Source organism: Manis pentadactyla, chromosome 10 (assembly GCF_030020395.1).
Source record: "Manis pentadactyla isolate mManPen7 chromosome 10, mManPen7.hap1, whole genome shotgun sequence".
Lineage (NCBI taxonomy): Eukaryota > Metazoa > Chordata > Mammalia > Pholidota > Manidae > Manis > Manis pentadactyla.
Genome location: NC_080028.1, coordinates 7,564,177 through 7,585,688, shown reverse-complemented (window position 1 = coordinate 7,585,688; position 21,512 = coordinate 7,564,177). Strand labels below are relative to the sequence as shown.

Genomic DNA, 21,512 nt, shown 5'->3' with positions numbered 1-21,512 from the left:
CCCTGGTGACCTCTCTTCTGCTCTCTGTCTCTATGAGTTTGCCTGTTCCATGTGCCTCATACAAGTGGAATCATATGATGTTTGTCCTCTTGTGTCTCACTTACTTCACTGAACACAAGGTCTTAAAGGTTCATCCATATTGTAGCATGTACCAGACTTTTCTTCCTTTTTAAGCAGAATGGTATTCCATTGTACGTATATACCACATTTTGTTTGTGCATTCATCTGTCCATGGGTACCTGGGTTTTTTCTCGCCTTTTGGCTATTGGGAATATTGCTGCAATGAACATATGTACATAAATCTCTTTGAGACCTTGCTTTCGATCCTTCTGGGCATATACCTACAAGTGGAGTCAGTGGGTCATATGGTAAATTCTATGTTTACCTTTTTGAAGGATTGCCAAGTTGTCTCCCACAGGGGAGACACTATTTTACATTCCTTACTAGCAAAGTACTCTAGTTTCTTCTACATCCATATTAGTCAGCTCTGGCTGCTACAACAAAATACCACAGACTGGGTGGTTTAAACAACAGAAATTTATTTTCCACCATTTTGGATGCTGGGAAATCTAAGATCAAGGTGCTGGCAAATTTTATTTCTGGTGAGAGCTCTCTTCCTTGCTTATAGATGGCCACCTTTTGGCTATATCCTCACATGGCCTTTCCTTGTTATTAAGCTTGGGAAGAAAGAGAGAGAGAATTCAGGTCTCTCTTTCTCTTCTTAGAAAGACACCAATACTATGGCATTAGGGCCCCATCCTTACAACCTCATTTAACCTTAATTATCTCCTGAAGAGCCTATATCCAAATACGGTCACATTGTGGGCTAGGGCTTCAACTTACGAATTTCGGGATTGGAGGGCAACACAATTCAATCCATAGGAACATCTTTGCCAAAGCTTATTATTACCCATTAAAAAAATAATAACCATCCTAAGGGATGTGAAGTGATGTCCCACTGTGGTTTTGATTTACATTTCCCTAATGACTAATGACATTTAGCATCTTTGCATGTGGTTACTGGCTATTTGTATATCTTCTTTGGTGAACTGTCTATTCAAGTCCTTTGCCCATTTTTTAATTGGGTTGTTTGGTGATAAACTGCAGGAGTTTTAATATAATCTGGATATTTAATGCTTATCAGATATATGATTTGCAAAAATTTGTTCCCATTGTCTGGGTAGCCTTTTCACTCTATTGATATTGTCCCTTGATGAAGAAAAGTTTTCAATTTCAATGAAGTCCAATTTGGTTTTTTTCTTTTGTTGCCTATGCTTTTGGTGTCATATTTAAGGAACCACTGCCCAATCCAAGATCATGTATATCTGCCCCTTTGTTTTCTTCTAAGAGTTTTATATTTTTAGCTCTTAGATTTAGTTCTTTGATCTATTCTGAGTTAAAATTTTTGTACATGGTACCAAGTGAAGGAACACCGTTATTCTCCTGCATGTGGATGTCCAGATTTCCCAGCACCATTTGCTGAAGAGACTGTCCTTTCCCCCATTGCGTGGTTATGGCCTTATTTTGACCCTTGTCAGAAACAAATTGATATGCATGTGAAGGTTTCTTTCTGGGCTCTATTCTATATAATTCTATTCTACTTTCTGGGCTCTCTATTTTAATGTCTGCCTTTATGCCAGGACCACACTGCTTTGTTTGTTAGAAGAGGATATTACCTCCCTTGCAAGTTGTCATGAGAATGAGAGATAATGCAAATGAAATGCCTGGCACAGAGCTTGGCACACAGTTGGTGCTTAACAAATGGCGGCTATGCTTACAAGAAGGCTGGTTAGGTGCCTTCAGGTAGAAAGGACCAGAGACTCACACAGGATCCCTCAGACACACTGGGAAATCATCCCCATCTGCACAACTGGCCTGGGGAGGCTGGAATGTCACTCATGAGGCAACTGGTTGTCCCTGAGCAAGTGTCCCCTGCTTCTCAGCACCTGAAGCACATTTTCTGTGTTTGCTTTTCTCTTCTAGTGCTACTATCTAAATTCAGATTCCCCAAAGAAGCCCCTGAGACAAGAACTTGGTGGTTTACTTTGGAGGAGATTGCTGGAAGCACAGTGAGGGAGGAGGGGGAAAATGAGACCGGAATTGCAGAAGGTTGTCTCTGTGGGTCACTGGGGCCCAGTCCCACAGGGCAGCCGTGGACTGCACAGAGCACACCACTACACAGTGCTCCTGGGGGATTTATCCACGGATTCCTGCAGCCCTGGAGGCTTGAACTCTGGCCCCTCTGGGCTACCCTGCACAAAGGTCTGAGCACCACAGCTCCAGAAAAAACCCTCCAGCTAAGAAGCAGAGCCATGAGGGTACTGAAAAGTGCTGGCAGCAAGCCACCTCCAGCACCTGCAGATGGACTTCAGGAAACCCGGGGACAGAGGCAAGGCACCCACAGCCTCCACACTTCCTACTTCAGGACTCCTGCATGCTCAGGGCTTCCACTGCCTCAACTTCTGGCTTTAATTTCTATGTACCTCTGGGTTTCCATGTCACTCTGCTGCCCAAGTGTCACGAAAGTCATGCATTTAACCTGTCCTGGAGAGAAGCTTGGTCAGGATGCTGCCTTGATTGGTCAGGCGTCTTACGCTAGTCTGCTCATCAGGCACTGGCCTCGGAAGCCAGCTGCCCCTGCCTCATTTCTGAGGTCCAAGGAGTAAAGTGTAACAACTTGTTTGCAGGAGCCATTTCAGACTCTTCCTTCAATGGAGGCTGCCTTGTGCGGGCACCCAGGGCCTCTCGGATCACTATTCCCCCTTACAAAGGAGGGAAGTGGGGCTCAGAGAGGTTAAGAGACTTGCCTGGGGGCACACAGTTAAGGGCAAGCTCGGACTTGACAGCCATCTCCTGACTCCAAATCTCACGCTCTCTCTGCTCACTTATTTTACCTCTTATGCAGGGAACAAAACCTCAAAGCATTAAGGTTACAGGAATCTCCTTCCTATTTGGTGGGTTGGTTCATGGTTGGAAGGGATCTACCCAGTGATCCTCGGACTTCAAGAACTCTGGGTCCTGGGGGGCACAGCAAAGATCAAAGTCAATATAAAACTCAGAATGAATAAACCCATACCTTTTGTGCCAGATCCAATAGCACTTGTTATGAAATTCTACTTGATGTGACCAGACATCAAAGATTTCAGAAAAAAAACTGGGAGAAAAGCACAAGATAGAGCATACTGTTCCTTATCATCAATATCCCCAAGAACTGGGGAAATCTGCCTTTTCCAGTCAAGATCCTGGTGGCAAACGGCAGAAACAAACTGCCTAGCTTGTGCAGGAAAGGGATTTATTGGTAGAATATCAGATGGCTCACAGAATGGCAGGAAGGCCAGAGAAGTGGCATAGAAAACAGGCTGGAACCAAGCGGGGCAAAGGGCAGCCAAGAGCAAACCACAGGAATGGCCGGCTGGCACCGCCACTCCTGGACACCCATTGCCACCCAGACACCCGTTGCTGAATGCCACCCTCAACTTGGGAGGCTCAGACAGGCCCAGCCTGGGTCATGTGCCCATGCCAGACGCCCTGGTGGCTGCTGGGGGGATGTCTGATCCATTTCTGCTTTTGTAATGGGAGGTGGGGGCTGAGATCATGCCCCCAGCTGGAAGCGTGGTTGGAGGCTGGACAGCCAAATGACAAATATTTTCACAACTGCTGTTTCTCGACCCCAATGCTGGACATGACCTGGTTCTCTTTCCTCACAACAGTGGCTCAAGCCTTTTCCTCCTTGAAACACTCTCCCTCGTGAGCCTTCTTCCTGCGGCCTATCCCCCTTCGCAGTCAGGTTTCTTGAAAGGACTGTCCCCATTCTCTGTCATCATCTCTCCCAGCAGTCTGCCATTTCTTCCCACCACTCCACTGAACAGCCCATTTCTTTTTTTAACTGTCATCCTGTGTTATGTAGTATGACAGGTGCAGATGCAAGTTTTATGGGGCCTGAAGTATATGCATTTGGAGGGAATTTGTTAAAAAAAAATATCAACCTACGTTGAGAAATTGCTCGAGCGCCCCCCCAACCCGGGCACTCAAAGATGCTGGTGTAGTGAAGGGTCCTGAAGCCTAAGTGTCAGTAACTTCCCAGTGAATCCCCAGCGAGAAGAGACAAGCCAGTTTATGTAGTGATTCTCTATCAATGGACAGGATAGATCTGTCAGTTTTTTGACAATACAAAAGTATTTTAAAGAGCATTCTTATATGCAAGTTTTCTGTGAACACACGTATTTCTCCATGATAGATAGGAATTGCCAAGTTCTAGGTCACAGGTCTTTTTCATTTTTATTTGATGGTGTACTGCCAAACTGCCCTCCAAATAGGTGTCACTAAATCCCACTCCAGCCAGCAGTTGTGCTGGGGATTTTGTCATGTAGAGGACAGGAGTCCCTCATGTCCCACACTGCCCAAAGCCCACATCTCCCCAGTCACCCTGCATCACCTGGACCCCCAACTGCATATGGCTCTGAACATCCCCTAATCTGCCCTTGTCATACCCTGGACCTTGTCATTAGCAAGAATGGCACCACTTCCAGAGTCCACGCCAAACACCCCAGTGCTGGACCTCCGCCCCCAACTATACTTCTAGCTCCTTCCTTTTAGTCTTCTGACTTGGCAGTTCTTCGTGTTCGGGGCCCCCTGGCCGTTGGCCCTCCATCTTTTATCTGGTCGTCATCTCCGTTCCTATTCTCATGTCCCGCCCACCCAGATCAGATCCGCAGTCTGCTGTTCCCATCCCTTCCTCGCTGAGCGGCTGGATGCGGCTGTGGAGAAACAGCCTCGCTGAGTGCTCTCTGACGTCATCGCACGAATCTCGGGCAGGGCCGCAGGGCCGCTGAGCAGCCCCCCTGCCCCCCAGAATGCTGCTCCAGCTTCTCTCCCAGAGACAGAGAAATGAGCAGCGATGTGCTCAGCCTCCTTCTTGGCCCTGGTTGCTTAGACACTGGCCGTCTGGGTGAAGTGGGTAGGGTGTCGGGGGCCAGGAGAACTGGGGGCTCTACCCATCCTTCTGTGGGAAGAGGGGAGGCTAGAGGGGGGGCCACTAAACAGGGAAGGACGCGGTATCTAGGCATCAACAGTAGCTTAGAAAGAGGCGATAAAGGGTCAGGCTTCCCCTGGGGTGGGAGCAGGAGATCGTATCTGGAACACAGGTGGAGAAAAAATGTCTGGAGGAGTTTGGTGGGGCCTCCCCGACCCAGGGGAAGAAAAGGAGATAGACTCCTCCCTGGGTGCCTGTCCTCCGTGGGGGAACTGAACCAACCCTTGGGACCATGAGACGCCCCCCAGCTGAATGAGCACTGCGTCAGGAAGACTGTGAGCGGTGGTGCCTCTTGCCTCCCGGCCGGTGGCCTGCATACCCCCCACTGGCGGCCCAGCTGGGGGTGTCTTTCTCCCTCAAGCCTCATTCAGGCCGTCCAAAGTATTCCAGGTGAACAACAACCTCCTCAACAGCCCATTACAGACACAAGCCCTCCCCAAACAGGGAAGTTGTCTGCACACCTGGTGGTGGAAAGCCCCCAGCATTTGCTCCTGGGAGATCTATCCAGAACTAGCTTGGGATTATTCCCCTTTGTGGAGACAGTGGGGAAACCTGTCCCCGTTACCCCAGCTAGAACTATAGGGAAGAAAGACACCAGGTTATTTAATTCTTTGCCGAAGCGGGATGCAGCAGGAACAGGGTTCCAACCCCTCGCTGCCCACGGTATCTGCCTCATCTGCCCACTTAGCTGCAGCCTCACTGCCCTGACCGAGGTGCCCATCCTCTCTCCCACACTGCTGCCACGGCTTACTCACCAGTCTCTCTGGCTGGCTTAATCGCTCCCACTCTGATCCATCATTCTCAAACCCAGTTCTAATTATGTCACTCCTCTGCTTTTATCAGGATTGGCAAACTTGAGCCTGCAGACCAAATCCAGCCTGCTGCCAGCTTTTGTACAGCCTATGAGCTAAGAATGGTTTTTACATTTATAAGTCATTGGAAAAAATTCAAAAGAAGAATGATATTCCATAACATATGGAAAATTATATGAAATCCGAACTTCAGTGTCCATAAATAAAGCTGTATTGGAACGCAGCCACACTCATTTGTTTATGTTTTCTCTGTGGCTTCTTCCTTTGGTACAATGGCAGAGTCGGGAAATTGCAACGGCCTACGGCACGTACCATGGGCGCTTTACAGAAATTGGCCACCCTCTCCTTTAGGCCACATGTATATTCCCATTGCCTCCTTAATAAAATCCAGACTGCAAAGTCTTTAACATGACCTTCAGAGTCCTTCATAATCTGTCTCGCAGTTTGATTTCAGGAACATTGAATTGCTGGCAGTTTCACAAACTCTGGGATTCTCGCCACCTTATAAAATGCTCTTGCTCCACTTCTCTGCTTGGCCAGCTCATACACATCCTTGCAGGACCTGCCCTGGGGTTGCCTCTTCCAGGGAGCACACTCGGACCCTCCCCCAGGGGAGATCCAATGTGTCTGCTATGAGTTTCCTCGACTCTTCTATGACACCACCTGCCACAAGGCAGGTGCACAGGAAATTAGCTGCCTCAGAGAAGCCAACTGAGCTAATGACTTCACAGCGTTGGTTAGGTTGGGCAATAAGGAGATTGTGATGACCTGCAAGAAAAGTCTTAGTAGAAGTGGGAGCAGAAGCCAGGTTGCTTTGGGGAGCAAGTGGTATATGGGGATACTGAGGCAGCCAGTGTAGACAGTGCTTTCAAAAAGTGCTTTGGCTTTGGAAGGGCAGAGTCTTTTTGCTAGGAAAAGACACAAGGTGGAAGGAGGTAGACACATAAGAGTTCTTAGGGTTTTTTTTGTTTTTTTTTAAGGTATCATTGATTTACAATTACATGAGCAATATTGTGGTTACTAGATTCCCCCCATTATCAAGTCCCCACCACATAGCCCATTACAGTCACTGTCCATCAGCATAGTAAGATGCTATAGAATCACCACTTGTCTTCTCTGTGCTATACTGCCTTCCCCATGCCCCACCACCACATTACATGTGCTAATCATAATGCCCCCTTTTCCCCTTATCCCTCCCTTCCCACCCACCCTACCCAGTCCCTTTCCCTTTGGTAACTGTTAGTCCATTCTTGGGTTCTGTGAGTCTGCTGATGTTTTGTTCCTTCAGTTTTTGCTTTGTTCTTATGCTCCACAGATGAGTGAAATCATTTGGTACTTGTCTTTCTCCACCTGGCTTATTTCACTGAGCATAATACCCTCTAGCTCCATCCATGTTGTTGCAAATGGTAGGATTTGTTTTCTTCTTATGGCTGAATAATATTCCATTGTGTATATGTACCACATCTTCTTTATCCATTCATCTACTGATGGATACTTAGGTTGCCTCCATTTCTTGGCTATTGTAAATAGTGTTGTGATAAACATAGGGGTGCATATATCTTTTTGAATCTGGGATCCTGCATTCTTAGGGTAAATTTCTAGGAGTGGAATTCCTGGGTCAAATGGTATTTCTATTTTTAGTTTTTTGAGGAATCTCCATACTGCTTTCCACAATGGTTGAACTAATTTACATTCCCACCAGCAGTTTCTTGGTTTTTTTGGCAAAGGGATCAGTAGAGAGAGAGATCACAGGAGACTGGAGAGCATCTGGAAGCCAAAGGTGAAAGCTCGGGTAGGGGACCCAGCACAGCGAGAGGACTGGCCTACGGACGTGTCTCCATCCATTCCAGCTGCTGCAACAAAGTACCACTAACTGAGGAGCTTGTAAGCAACAAACATTTACTTCTCACAGTTCTGGTGGCTGGAGGGCCCTCATCTGAGTAGCACCCGGCTCACTCGTGTCCCTCTCAGCCTCTTTATAAGAGCACTAATCCCATTCCTGAGGGCTCTGCCCTCGTGACCTAATCACCCCTCAAAGACCTCACCTCCTAATACCGTCCCATTGGGAGTTAGGACTTCACACATATGAATTTTGGTGGTATAAATATTCAGACCAAAGCAGATGGGAAAAGGACTTGTCTTCCCTTCTGGAGGCTGGAGGTGGGTGCCCTCAGGTGGCACGTGGATGCAGGATGAGGCGAGGGTTCCTGTTTGAACACTTCAGTTTCTGTGTGTGATAGAAGGTGAAGTTGAGGCTTGGGGGGTAGCGGAGAGGGTTTTGAACAGCCACTGTGGAGGGTGGCAGGGGGAGCTGATGCGGAAGGCCAGGCAGCTGGGGGCAGTCGTGGAGGGTTCTGCTATGGTTGACGTCCGTGGACTAACGGCAGCGGACTCTATGGAGACCCAGCTTTCTCCAGCGGAGCTCAGCACCCAGGTGTGCCCAAGGAGAGGAAGGACAGTCAGGCTGGCCCGGGTTCGGGTTTCCAGGCGGGTGCAGCAGGGAGGTCAGGAGAAGCCAGGATGTTGTCCAGAGGGTGGTCCAGGTGGGGACTAGAGGGACCTGCGCGGGAGGCAGAAGGATGCCAAGACAGGTAGAGGGGCCGCAGAGACCGTCCTGAGGTGAGAGCGCAGGAAGTGGGAGCCAGGAACGGGCAGCTGGAAAACAGAGGCCAGGGTGAGAGAAAGGGCTGGCCGGACATAGAGCCCCAGGCCTGGGAACGCAGGCTAGTGAAATGACGGGAGAAGGAGGGCACGGAGCCCAGCAGTCAGGCTCTCTGGCATGTGCACCCACGGGGACAGGACGGCAGGGCGAGGGGTCGGGGAGTGAATGTAGCTGAGAGGAGGGACGTCAGAGAAGACAGGGTCTCCACCAGCCAGTGAGGACACTGGTGAGGAAGGAGCCAAGGGGCAGGTGCTCAGGAGTGGCAGGGAAGGAGGAAAAGGGAGGTGCTGGGGAGGGGTGACCTCTGAGGGGAGCGTGATTTCTGTTCAGAGGTTCCAGACCAGTGACCTACACGCCAAGCCCTCATTTGCAGTTACTTGCTCAAAAATTAAGTCACTGTGATAAAACACTGGGAAGCTTCTCACAGAGAGCCAGATGGCCTCTTATATTTGTTTGTTTGTTTCTAAGATATAATTCCCATACCATAAAATTCACCATTTTAATGTGTACAATTCAGTGGTTTCTAGCACATTTGTAAAGCTGTACAACTATCATCAAAGCTGAACGTTCAAGAACGTCTTCATCATCCTCAAACAAAAGCCTGCACCCATTAGCAATCATTCCCCACCTTCCCTTACCCCCTAACCCCAGCAACCACTAAGCCATTTTCTGTTTCTAGGGGCTTACCTCTTCTGAGCCTCTCATAAGAAGGGAATCATCCATTAAGTGGCCTTTTCTGTCTGGCTTCGTTCCCTGAGCATGTTTCCAAGGCCCATCCAAGTGCAGCATGTAGCAGTACCTTGTCCCTTTTTACAGCTGAAGAATATTCCATTGCATGGCCGTATCACATGTGGTTCATATACTCACCCATCAACGGCTTTCAGGTCGTCTCCACTTTTTGGATGTCGTGAATATTGCTGCAGTGAACATTCATGTACAAGTTTTTGTGTGAACTGTTTTCAAGTCTCTCCGATATATACCTGGGAGTGGGATTGCTGGGTCCTCCGCTAGCTCTACACGTCTCACTTTCCCAGGAACCTTCAGTCTCTTCCCACAGCACTGCACCATTCACATTGCCCCCAGCAGTGTGTGAGGGTTTCTTGTCTCTCTTGAAACAACTGAAGATCTGGCCATGCTGGGCTCACATTCCCACGTGGAGCTGGATCAGGGCACATGGGTTCTCTAGTCACCAGGTTGTCACCATGCATACTGTGGGCACAAGCATTTAGCCCCTTGCCACCAGCCCTTCACACTTCAAGCATTTTCCTTACCTGCCAGGCCCCAGAGGACACCCCAGGCTCTGTAGTAAGAAGGGTAACAGTGGAGGTGATTTTGTTGACCAAGAACCAGTTTTCCAAAGGCCAAGTAAAAAGGTTTGGGAAGGTGGAGGGCAGAGGGGACAAGAGAGGAGTTACGTACAGAACAGCACAGAGAAAAGAGATGACCAAGGGAGCTGATACTTTGGGCAGTGGCCACGGACAGTAGGTATGGCAGGATGGGCATCCTTGCCTGGGCCTCTGAGCAGAGAGCCAGGCAGCTGCCGTAGCGTCCTGGTGACCCAGCGGCTCAGGGGGGAGTTTGCCTCAATCTAGATTACCACTGTCCAATAAAGATAGATTATGAGCCATATACATTATCAAACAGTTTTTACCTTTGCCAGTCATTGTTATCTCAATTGCCAAGACCAAATACCATTGCCAATCAACAGTATCTCAGCATGGTTTTAATTTAAGTGAGGTTAAGCATTTTTTAACAGACATAAAAGCCATGTTAATTTCCTTGTCTGTGAGTCCTTTGTTCATATCCCATGACTGCTTTTTTATGGAATTTTAGTCTTTTGCACTTTGATTTACAGGAGTCCTTTTGATGCTATGGAAATTTGCATCTCATATGTGCTGCATATATTATTGTTCTACTTATTGTCTTTTGACTTTGTTATTTTTTTTGGTGGAAAATTTTAAAAAATTTATTGTGGTCAAAGTTGATGACTTCTGAGTTTTGAGTTATACTTAAGTAAACCCATCTCACTGCAAGATGAGAAAGTCTTTAATCTGGTACTTTTATGGTTTCATATTTTAAGATTTATATCTCTGAGCCATTTAAAGCTTATTATAGTGTAAGTAATGCAGGAAAGATACAAATGCATTTGTTTCCAGATGGCTACTCAATATTCCCAGAACAAGTTACTACATAATCTACTATTTCCTGTGTGCTTCGGGGTCTGTTTCTAGACTTTCTATTCTATTCTATTGATCTGTCTATTCATGTTCGCAAACAGAAAGTGTTTCTATTGCCTTAGTTTTATGATATGTTTAGTATCTGGTTGGGCTAGACCCCCTTCTTACTCTTCTTTTTTAAGAATTTTCTTAAAAACCAAACTTTTCTGTTTCTTTTGGTGAGCCCATATTGAATTTATAAATTACTTGAGAAAGAATTGACATCTTTCTAATATTGATTTTATTTCTTTTCTTACACAGAGCTAGCATACTGTATGACCTTTTCTGTCCTTGCTTTTTTTTTATGAAACATGTCCTGGAAATCTTTCCATCCCACTTCATAGAGATTCCTTGTTCTTTTGTATAGCTACCTAATATTCCATTGGTAAATGTCAGTCTGCTTCATTGGTCCCCGATAGATGAAAACTTATCTTTGGAATCTTTTCACACGATAGACATGATTCATTTTGTGTGCACACACCACTCCACCTGAGGGACTTTGTGGGGGCAGGAACAACTTCACCCCATATTCACATGGCTTACCCCCTTACCCCCTTCCTTCTCTTGGCGGCCCATGCTAACCACCAGTGTTCCCAGTCTCCCTATCCTGCTCAGTATTTTTCTGACAGCAGTCATCACCTTCTAACACACTTACTTTAAAGTTATGTTTATTGTCTGTTTCCTACCACCAGATCATAAGGTTTTGGTTTTGGTTTGGTTTTGTCCAATTTGTTTATTCATTTGTATTCTTCAGACCCAGAAAGCTATCTGATACTGAATGAGCAAACCTTCAGTTAATAACTGCTGAATGAATAATGGCTAGATGAATGAAAGAGTGAATGAATATATAAGTATATTGGTAAGATAAATCCCCAAGAACTGAGATTTCTGGGTCAAAATGTAAATCTTCCACTACATTTTCAAACTAATCTTTTTTATATTTAGTAAGGCTATTGATTTTTGTGTATTAAATTTGTACTTACGCTACTTACTGAATTCTCTATAGTGCTACAGTTTTTCAGTTAAGTTTCTTAGGTTTCCTAAGATATAATTGTGTCATATCAGCTGTGAATAATTTTATCTCCTCTTTTTCAATGTTTATTCCTCTTTTTTTTGTTCATTTGTTTAATTACATTGGTAAGTGCCTCTGGAACAATTTTAAATTAAAGTGATGGGAGTAGATACCATCTTTTGTCCTGACTTTACTGAGAATGCTATCAGTATTCTAGCATTTTAGCCTTACAAATTAGCTTTTTAGTTTGAGGTATGTGTGTGTGTGTGTGTGTGTGTGTGCGTGTGCGTATAATTGTATTTTAAGGACACATTCTTCCCTTCCTATTGTTGGGGAATTTTTAAAAAATCAGGCATGGCTTTTAAATCTCCTCAAATACTTTTTCAGCATTATGTAATAATCATGCAATTTTCTCCAATGGTTTATCAATATGGTAAATGATATTAATGGTATTCCTAATACTGAACCATCCCATATTCCCTGTATGGCCCTACCTGGTTGTGGTCTATAATGCTTTTTATGTGCTGCTGGATTTTATTTGCTAATATTTGGTTTACATTTTGCTGTTATATTCATAAATGAGACCAGTCTGTAGTGTTCCTCTTTTGTGCTGCCTTGACAGATTTGAGTATTGATATTTATCAATATTCATAAAAGGAATTTGGAAGAATTGACATGGCATAGTGGTTAGGAGAGTGAATTCTGGAACTAAACTCACCAGGCTCCAATTTGGATCTGCCCCTTCCCGGTTGTGTGGCCCTGGACAAGTTATCTAACTGCCTGAGTTTTTTTCATTTCTAAAATGGGGACAATAATTACACAGGACTATTGTGTGAATTAAATGAACACTTAGAATTGCATCTGTCACATAGGGACTGAGTAAATGCAGGGCTTTATTATTATTGTGGTGGTGGTTGTTATTTCTACCATCTTGAACCATTGGAATGGCATTTTTATTCATCACTCCTTAAAGTGTTGATTGAATTCACCCAAGGACTTGTTTGGACCTGTGCTGCTTCTTTTTTTCCCTTTGTGGGTGAGAGAATAACTCTTTGATAACATTGTTTTACATGATATTTGGTCCGTTTAGAATTTCCTTATCTTCTGAGAAGTGACTGGTGGATACCATGGGGGTGGTATTAGGGTGGGTGGGTGGGGAGGGTGGTGGGGATAAAGCGGCACAAAAATTCTCAATCATAATATAAGTTGGCACAGGGACAGTAGTACAGAATGGAGAACATAGCCAGTGATTCTGTAACATCTTCCTACGCTGACAGATAGTAACCACACCAGATGGGGTAAGGATTTAATAATATGGGGAACTGCTGAACCACTGTGTTGTATACTTGAAACTAATATAAGATTGTATATCAATGACACTTGAATTTTTAAAAAAGGAAAAAAAAAGAATTTCCTTGTCTTTAGGATCAACTTGGGTTATTTATGGTTTCCTAGAAAATTGTCCAGTGAGTTCAGGCATTCTCATTTATTTGCATAATCATGACAATTCTTTCTTTTTTTGTTTTGTTTTGTTTTAGATTTTCCATGATATATTTTTTGGTGATAAGGTTTTTAAAAAAATTTTGGTATCATTAATATAAAATCACATGAGCAACATTGTGGTTACTAGATTCCCCCCATTATCAAGTCCCCCCCACATACCCCATTACAGTCACTGTCCATCAGCATAGTAAGATGCTATAGAGTCACTACTTGTCTTCTCTGTGCTGTACTGCCTTCCCCATGCCCCCCCCCACTATGGTATGTGTGCTAATCGTAATGCCCTTTAGTCCCCTTATTCCTCCCTTCCCACCCACCCTCCCCAGTCCCTTTCCCTTTGGTAACTGTTAGTCCATTCTTGGGTTCTGTGAGTCTGCCTCCATTTTGTTTCTTCAGTTTTTGCTTTGTTTTTATACTACACAGATGAATCATTTGGTGCTTGTCTTTCTACACCTGGCTTATTTCACTGAGCATAATACCCTCTAGCTCCATCCATGTTGTTGCAAATGGTAGGATTTGTTTTCTTCTTATGGCTGAATAATATTCCATTGTGTATATGTACCACATCTTCTTTATCCATTCAGCTACTGATGGACACTTAGGTTGCTTCCATTTCTTGGCTATTGTAAATAGAGCTGCAATAAACATAGGGGTGCCTATGTCTTTTTGATGACAATTCTTTCTTATATAAAATTCTCTTTTTATTAAAAAAAAAGTTTTTTATAGCTATGGTTATTTCCTCATTCTCATTTCTTATTTTTTTTGGAATAGTCCTAAGAGTTATTTTCAATATTTCAAGAAGTCCAAACCCTACAGACTTGTATTACTTAGCAAAACTGTCACGTTCCCTGCTTTGGGTTAAAATGCGCTCAGCCCACTGGGGTAATGGTGGTTATCTCCACTGATCCAAAGCTCTGGTGGTAGATGTCCACCAGAAGGCAGATGTCCTCAATAGATATCATTTTTCAAACCATGGATCTGTGGTGAAGGTGACAGCGCTGGGGTTAACAAACAAAAGGTGCTTGGTCAATATGATGATCAATAACAATAAAGGTACATTAGGAAAGTTCTCCTGCTAGCTCTTTGCTGCTTTGTGTCAACCCTTGTCAGCTTGGACAGAAAAGCCTTAACTGGTTTGGCAGAGAAAGTTTCACTGGTTTTGTCCTGGAATGCCTGCAGCTGCAATTTCCAGAAGTTCTAAAAGTTCTGTTACCATGACAACTATATGAGAGCCTCAGAGGTCTGTTAACTTTGGACAGGGTGAATCTGGATGGAAGTGTGGGAGAGTGGAAAGAGCTTGGTTTGACTCATCCATTCATTCTCTTGGCACTGAGGATACACTTGTGAACCAGACAGATAAAGGCCCAGTAATAATTACAGATTCTAAGAGTCTGGTAGGCCTCTATTCAACTGCCAGGTCTGCCTCTTGATAGCTGGGCAATATTGGCCTGGTTACTCAGTCTCTCTGAATCTCATCTGCAGAATGGAGCTACAAACACCTACTTTCAATTGAGATGGTGTCCGTGAGGCTCCTGGACATAGAGCAGGTGCTATATAAATGTTGGGTCACTTCCTCCTAGTCCCACCTCAGCCGTTTACTGGCTGTGTGACTTGGGAGAAGGTATATTTGTCTTGCAGCTCACTTTTCCTCATAGATGATCTCCAAGGTCCCCTCTGTCTCTGGCAGCCTTGGACCCTGCCTGAAGGGTTGAATATGGAGCTCTGAGAAGCCAGGGAGGCTGTTCCTGTTTCTTCCTCCCCAAGCAGAACAAACCCAGAAGTACTGGTTCCCTCTGAAGAGAGCGACCCCCAGCCACAGGTTTTTCAGGGCAGGGCTGATTTCAGATGCAAATCCCATGCTTGTCAGACCAGATTTCCTGGTTTAGGTTTTGGAAAATCCAGTTGCCCTAAACTGACCTGACCTTGCAAGGGACACATCCCTTTGCTTTTCTGGGCTATACTCTGCTGGAAGTGGGACAGAGAGCCCGTGAGCGTCCTGCACAAGCCACAGACAGCTGGGCCTCGTGGAGAACAGCAATGGAAGTCATCGCGTGCACAGAGGGCCCCGGGGCCTGGCACTGAGGTCTTCACAGAGGGCTTTTTTAAACTGAGGTAAAGTCCATATATCATAAAGTTGACTATTTTAAAGTGTACAATTCTATGGCATTTAGTGCACATTCAGTGCATTTTCAACACACCCAGAATCTGACTACCCCTCGCCGCCGCCCCCACTCACAGCTCTGGGGCCTCTGCACGTGTTCTTCTGCCTCTCACCTTGCCCCTTTCCATCTGCGCTTGCCCTGGTAATGCAGGCACCCTGACATGTAGGTCGGATCCTGCCGCTCTTCTGCTCAAAGCCCGGCACTAGCCCCTCTCCTCTTGCATAAAAGCCAGGTTCACAAGGGCAGGCAAAGCCCAGCGGCTCATTGCCCTTGGCTGCCAGGCATGTGTGCCTGCGGAGCGGTGGAGCCTGTGCCTATCCCAGTGCCTTCTGGGATACTGGCCCGTCTGTCTCCCTCACTTCCAGTCTTTGCTCAGTGCCACCTTCTTCATGAAGCCTACTCTGCACCCTCTTTAAAATGACAATCCAACCCACCCAGATGAACTCCTCACCCCCATCCTTCTCTGCTTTTTGTCCCCATGGCATTTATCACTTTCCAGCACACTACTTCATTTATTTATCTGTTGTTTATTGTCTCCTCTGCCTGAATGCAAACCTCATGAGGCACGGGGTCTTGGTGTGTTTTGTTCATGATCTGGTCCAAGTGCCTAGAAAGTACCTGGCTCATAGTAGGTCCTTGGTGGTATCTGTTAAAGTAGTAAACCATATTAACAACAGTAATGACCATTTATTAAGCCTATCATGTGCCATATGCTCTACAAACATGAAAATCTCATAAGCACAGTAGATGTTTTTGCTTCCATTTTACAGTTGAAGAACCTGAGACTCAGAACATTTAGGTGACTTGCCCTGAGTCACACAGAACATGGCAGGGAAAGGATTTGAACCCAGGTATGTCTGCTTGACTTTGGAACCCTTGGGCTCTTTCCTTCCTTGTTCTGTGGTGACTGCAACTGTATTTAACATGGTTCACTCATTCATTCATTAATTCAGTAAATACTTCCCAAGCCTCTTCTGCCTCTCTCCAACCAAAATGCCAGGCCCCATACCGTAGACTTGGGACCCTCAGATAGGTGGGTCACGGATCCTGCCCGGAAGGGCTCAGCTTCCACAGCCTGAGCAACATGTGTCCTCAGGGGCTTTGTAAACTAACCAAGGGGCCTCCCTCTGCCCAGCACCTCCTCATCTAAACCAGTGTCTGTCATTTATAGCAGAAAGAAAAACAGCTCCCATGCCATCACCCGTGGCCATCAGACTGAGCGAGGTCAAAAGTGCTCACCCCACAGCATCCTGCACCTCACCAGGTAAACAAGCCCCAGGGAGGGAGGCTGGAGGTGTGGGCACAGGCCCGGGGCCAACCAGACCAGAGCCAGGCTGAGAGGCGAAGATGAGGAGGAAGTGTGGGCGGAGGGGAATGCTCGTCTGGAGCAATCGTGATTGCCAAATGGGGAGGCTGCCAGCCCCATACAGGCTCCTCTCAACCCCAGGGACTCACTGAGCACAGCCAGTGGGGGATGAAGGGGCCTCTCGCACTGCTCGCTTTCCTCCCCTGGCCCAGAGCCAAACACACTGCCCCTGGTCCCGGCTGCCCCGCTGCGCTTCACCCCCTCACCCTGGCCCCTGTGTGTCCCCAGGAAAGGGAGGCCAACTAATCTGCAACTGCCTTGGTGCTTCATTTTTTAAAAAGTCTCCAAGGAGTTTGGACTTGGGTTTGGGGTTGGGTTAGCACACGCCCCTTGGCCATGCGCTCTGGGTGGCTTTTCTTTCCTGTTTCATTTAGTCAACACACATTTATGAGAGCGTCCTCTGTGCCAGACTGCCTGCCAGGTGCTGGGGGCCCGAGGAGCCTGGGGTCTGCAAGGGAAGCTAGACAGGAGGCCAGAAACCACGGTGCAGCCGTGGGAGAAGTGGGGCTCTGGGGTCCCGAGAGGTCCCTGATGCTGCCTGGAAGGCAGGGACATGGCCCAGAGGAAGATGTGAGTGTCAATATGTAATAACAATCAAATGAGTCCCAGGCTCTGAAGTGGAGCTCATTAACAGAACTTATTAAGTGCCTATGATACGTGGGACACTGTCGTTCAGAGGTGTGGAGGCTACTGCCTAGAATCAAGTCTAGGTCTCCCTTGGAAGGGAAGCCTGGGCAGCAGAGTAAATATTCTGCCCTCGAAACTGTTCAGCTGGGAGTTAGAAAGTGCACTCCCATTATACAGATGAGCAAAATGAGTCACAGAGGTGAGATTTGCTCACCCCCTAGATCACAGACTGCCTTGAAGGCAGCAAATTGGGCTCAACATGGCATCTGCACCATCCAGGACCTAAAAGACTTAAAAATTACCCTCTGGTAGAATGTTCACTGTAAGGGGCAATGTATTCTAGAAACATGTTGCTAAAAGGATGTATGTTGTATGATCCAAATTTTATAGAATATACAGGCACATACACATGTTTTTTAAAAGACTAAACTCTGGTACACTATGAAATGTTAATAGTTGTTATCCCTAAGCTGTAGATTGCAAATGTTTTTAAAGACTTTATTATGTAGAATATATCAGACATACACTGAAAAATAGAATAGGAAAATGGACTTTCATCAGCCTAATAACCGTCAACCCATGCCTGGCCATCCACACCCACACCTCCATGACATATTCTATGGAAGTAAATCCACACATCATGTCATTTCTTCTCTAAATATTTCAGTGTGTCTCTCTCAAAATAAGACCTTCGATAATTTATATACACAGCCACAATATTATTACAACTAAAAAGACATACAACTGTTCCTCAGTATCAAATATCCAGTGTTCAAGTTTCCAGTAGTCTCATAAATGGACAGAGATGTTTTCCATTTTATAATTTTTAAAAAAATCAGGATAAAAGTAAGAATTGCACTGTGCAATTAGTTGATATGTGATTTAGATCTCTTTTATCCCCAGTTTCTATTTTCTTTGCGAACACATCACTTGTCCTACCACCTGCCACAGTTTGGAGTTTGCTGATCACATCGGTATAATTCATTCAACAAGTTTCTCTGTCCTTTGTATTTCTTATAAATTGGTAGTTTAATCTATAGCCTGATTAGATTCAGACTGGAGTGTTTGGGTGAGATTAATTCATTGGAGGTGTGTGATTTTATGAGGAGGCAAACGATGTCTGGCTGACATAAGCAGCCATCGCTCTTGAATGCTTAGGTCCCTTAGGTCGTGAAGGGATACAAGATGAAAACCTCTCATCTACAAGTCTGCTCACTCTCTCTTGCACTACAACACTTCTGTGAAGAGAAACTTCCCCTCATCACCCACTTGGTTTCTCTGAGGCGCAGGTATAAAAGAGGAGCAGGACAAATGCTCCATTCTTGCCCTTTATTTACCGATCTTCAAAGCAATGAGTTGCCTCTCCAGCACCCACCACACGTGGCAAATTCAGAATTTTAAAAATTATTCTTAGCGTTGTTGTAAACTCATGGATTCAGACCTTTCATGTGCCTTAGGCCATCGCAGCTGTTCTTGCTGGCGTTGACATCATTCCGTCTCCCGTCTGTGCCACCTCTTCACTTTGGCTCCCCAGGCCGTAGGTCCCTGCAGGTCGGGTAGCACCTCTGGCAGCTGCTGCTTCAGGACGTTCCGGAGTCCTGTGCTCTGGACCTGGAATCAGTCGTTCTGTAAGTAGCCTTGGTTCCTTTTGAAGAAGATGGTATTTTAGAGATCACACACTGGGTGCTAGGGGTATGAGAGGCTTCTTACATTTTTTTCTTTTTTTACTCTTTATTTTCAAGTAATTTTAGACTTAGAGAAAAGTTGCAAAAATTAGCACAGAGTTCCCATATATCCTCTTGCCCAGCTTCCTCTCAGCCTAACGTCTTACAAAACCATAGCACAATAATCAAAACCAAGAAAATAACATTGGCACAATACTACTAACTAAACTACAGACTTTATTCAGATTGCACCGATTTTTCCATTAATGTCCTTTCTCTTTTTTCCCTTTTCTAGAATAATCCATGATCCCACATTGAACTTACTGCTCGTCTCTCCTTAGTGTCCTGTAATCCGTAACATTCTTCAATTGTCCCTTATCTTCCATGACCTTCATCCTTTTGAGGAGTACTATCCGATGCTGTGTAGAATGTCCTTCACTTGGGTTTACTAATGATTGGATCGAGGTTATGCTTTCTGGGGAAGAGTAACACAGAAGTAAGCCTCTGTGTACCACGGGTAGATGATGCTGATGTCTTATTCCTGGGCTGTTAATCATTTGACTAAGATGGTGTCTGCCAGGTTTCTCTATTGTCCAATTATTTTCCCTTTGTTGTTAATAAATATCTAGGAGGAGATATTTTTAGACTATGCAAATATTCTGTTTTTCCTCAAAATTTGCCCACTAATTTTCACATCCATCTCTGGATCTCGCCTGCAATGAGTATTATTGTGGTGTTCTAATGGTGAGTTTCTATTTCCCTCATTCCCTCTGCATTTATTAATTGGAATCCTACTGTAAAAAAGAGCTTTTTCTTCCCCCTTCCCATTTATTTATAATTATTCAGTTATTCATTTATATCAATATGATGTGTAGGTATTTTATTCCATGGGTTATAATCTAGTACTGCTGCTAACATAATAGGCTTTGAACAAATGTTTCTGGAAGAAAGGGAGGCAAGCAGTGAAGGAGAAAAGAGAGAAGGAAGAAGAAAATGGAAGTGAACTTGTCTCTCTTATTCATTTATATTGAATAAATCTTTATCAGAACACACACTACAGGTCAGGTAAAGAATTCCATTCCATCTATGTGTGGTGGGTTTGGCCTTTCTATGTTGCAACCTGATTTTACTGGGGGGCACCCCACTGGCTTGGAAGCCCCTGGAGGGCTTTTTCAGAGTCTGGCATCTGTCTGCCCTTAGGACTCAGCCTGCCCAGGGCAGGGACAGTGAATGCTGGTTTTAAGTCAGATTCGGTCCCTCCTGAGCCCACATGCCTGCAAAGTCTTCCCACCTCACTCAGAGTAAAAGCCGCAGGCATTAGAAGGGTTTCAGGATCTACACATCTGGGGCACCTCTCCCTCCCCTCTGCTCTCTCCTCCCCTCTGCCCCTCACTCACTCCACTCCCATCGAGTCAGCTCCACTCGGTGGAGGCGGGGTCTTTGCACTGGCCTGGACCCCTCTTCCCCTGGATGTCCAGGTGACTCCCCAGGCCCTCTCCTCCTTCGGGTCTTGAATGTAACCCTTCTCCACAGGAAATCCCCTGACCACCCTGCCCCGAACTGCTACCTCTCCTCCTGCACTGCCCTCTTCCTTCCCTCTCCTCAGCACTATGTATATTTTCCTATTCGGTTTTTTTTTTCATTTTCTCTCTCCTTTCACTGGAATCTAAGCCCCGGGAGATGCGGAGGTGTACTGTGTGACAATTGGAGGGGACCAACCATAGCACAGTGTGAAACCCCCGAGGAGTGGTCAGGGAGGGTCTCTCAGAAGGGCTGACCTTTAATCCAGAGCTACAGGTTATTTAGATACTAATGAGGTGAATGGAGGCCTGTTAGGGAGAGAGCCTTTTAGGAAACAGAGGAGAGAAAGCAGGTCACTCAAGACCGGGACATGGAATTACCGCAGCCCTTTGACCAGTGTCTGTCCCGTGTCCCCTGTGTACCAGGCCACTCAGACACTGGAGCCACTCAGAGGGAGGGGACGGGCAAACAAAACACACAGTCCCTGGAGATGATGCCGCAGTAAATGAGTGAATGTCGAATTCCATAAACTCATTTAAACCTTAAATTTAAACCTAAATGTGAGGTTGCACTGTTTTTTATCCTCATTCTAAAGATTTAAAAAACCCTGAGACCTTTAGTGTGTGGGATTGGGATCATGCTCCACAGGCCATCCTGAAACCTTCTTTTATTCAACTATGTTTTGGAGATTGTTTCTGGTGGTTGTATATGGATGTAGCTCCTCCATTTTTCACTTGGTTGTAATGTTCCATGTAGGACCAGACTTTTTTCTGCTCTCTACCTTCTATTAAATTATCCCCAGTGTTTTAGTGATTTAACATTTTAAAGCTCTATTCCATTATATATTAATCTTCCAATTTACTTTGAAAAAATAAAAAGTCCAACTTCCCAAGTAATCAGGGAGGAGGTGGGAGACGCTTACTGGAACCTCAGGTACC

The 21,512-nt window shown here is 45.5% G+C and overlaps 1 long non-coding RNA gene across 2 annotated transcripts; it reads left to right on the top strand.

Moving 5' to 3' along the window:
* Positions 1-15,211: 15,211 nt before the first annotated feature.
* On the top strand, positions 15,212-19,463 carry LOC130685068 (uncharacterized). 2 transcript variants are annotated; one of them, XR_008999503.1, is made up of 5 exons: positions 15,212-15,346; positions 16,167-16,247; positions 16,568-16,660; positions 18,847-19,017; positions 19,349-19,421. It is a non-coding gene; the product is annotated as an uncharacterized LOC130685068 (long non-coding RNA). The 2 variants fall into 2 exon arrangements; XR_008999504.1 differs by lacking the exon at positions 18,847-19,017 and having other exon boundaries at positions 19,349-19,463.
* Positions 19,464-21,512: the final 2,049 nt, after the last annotated feature.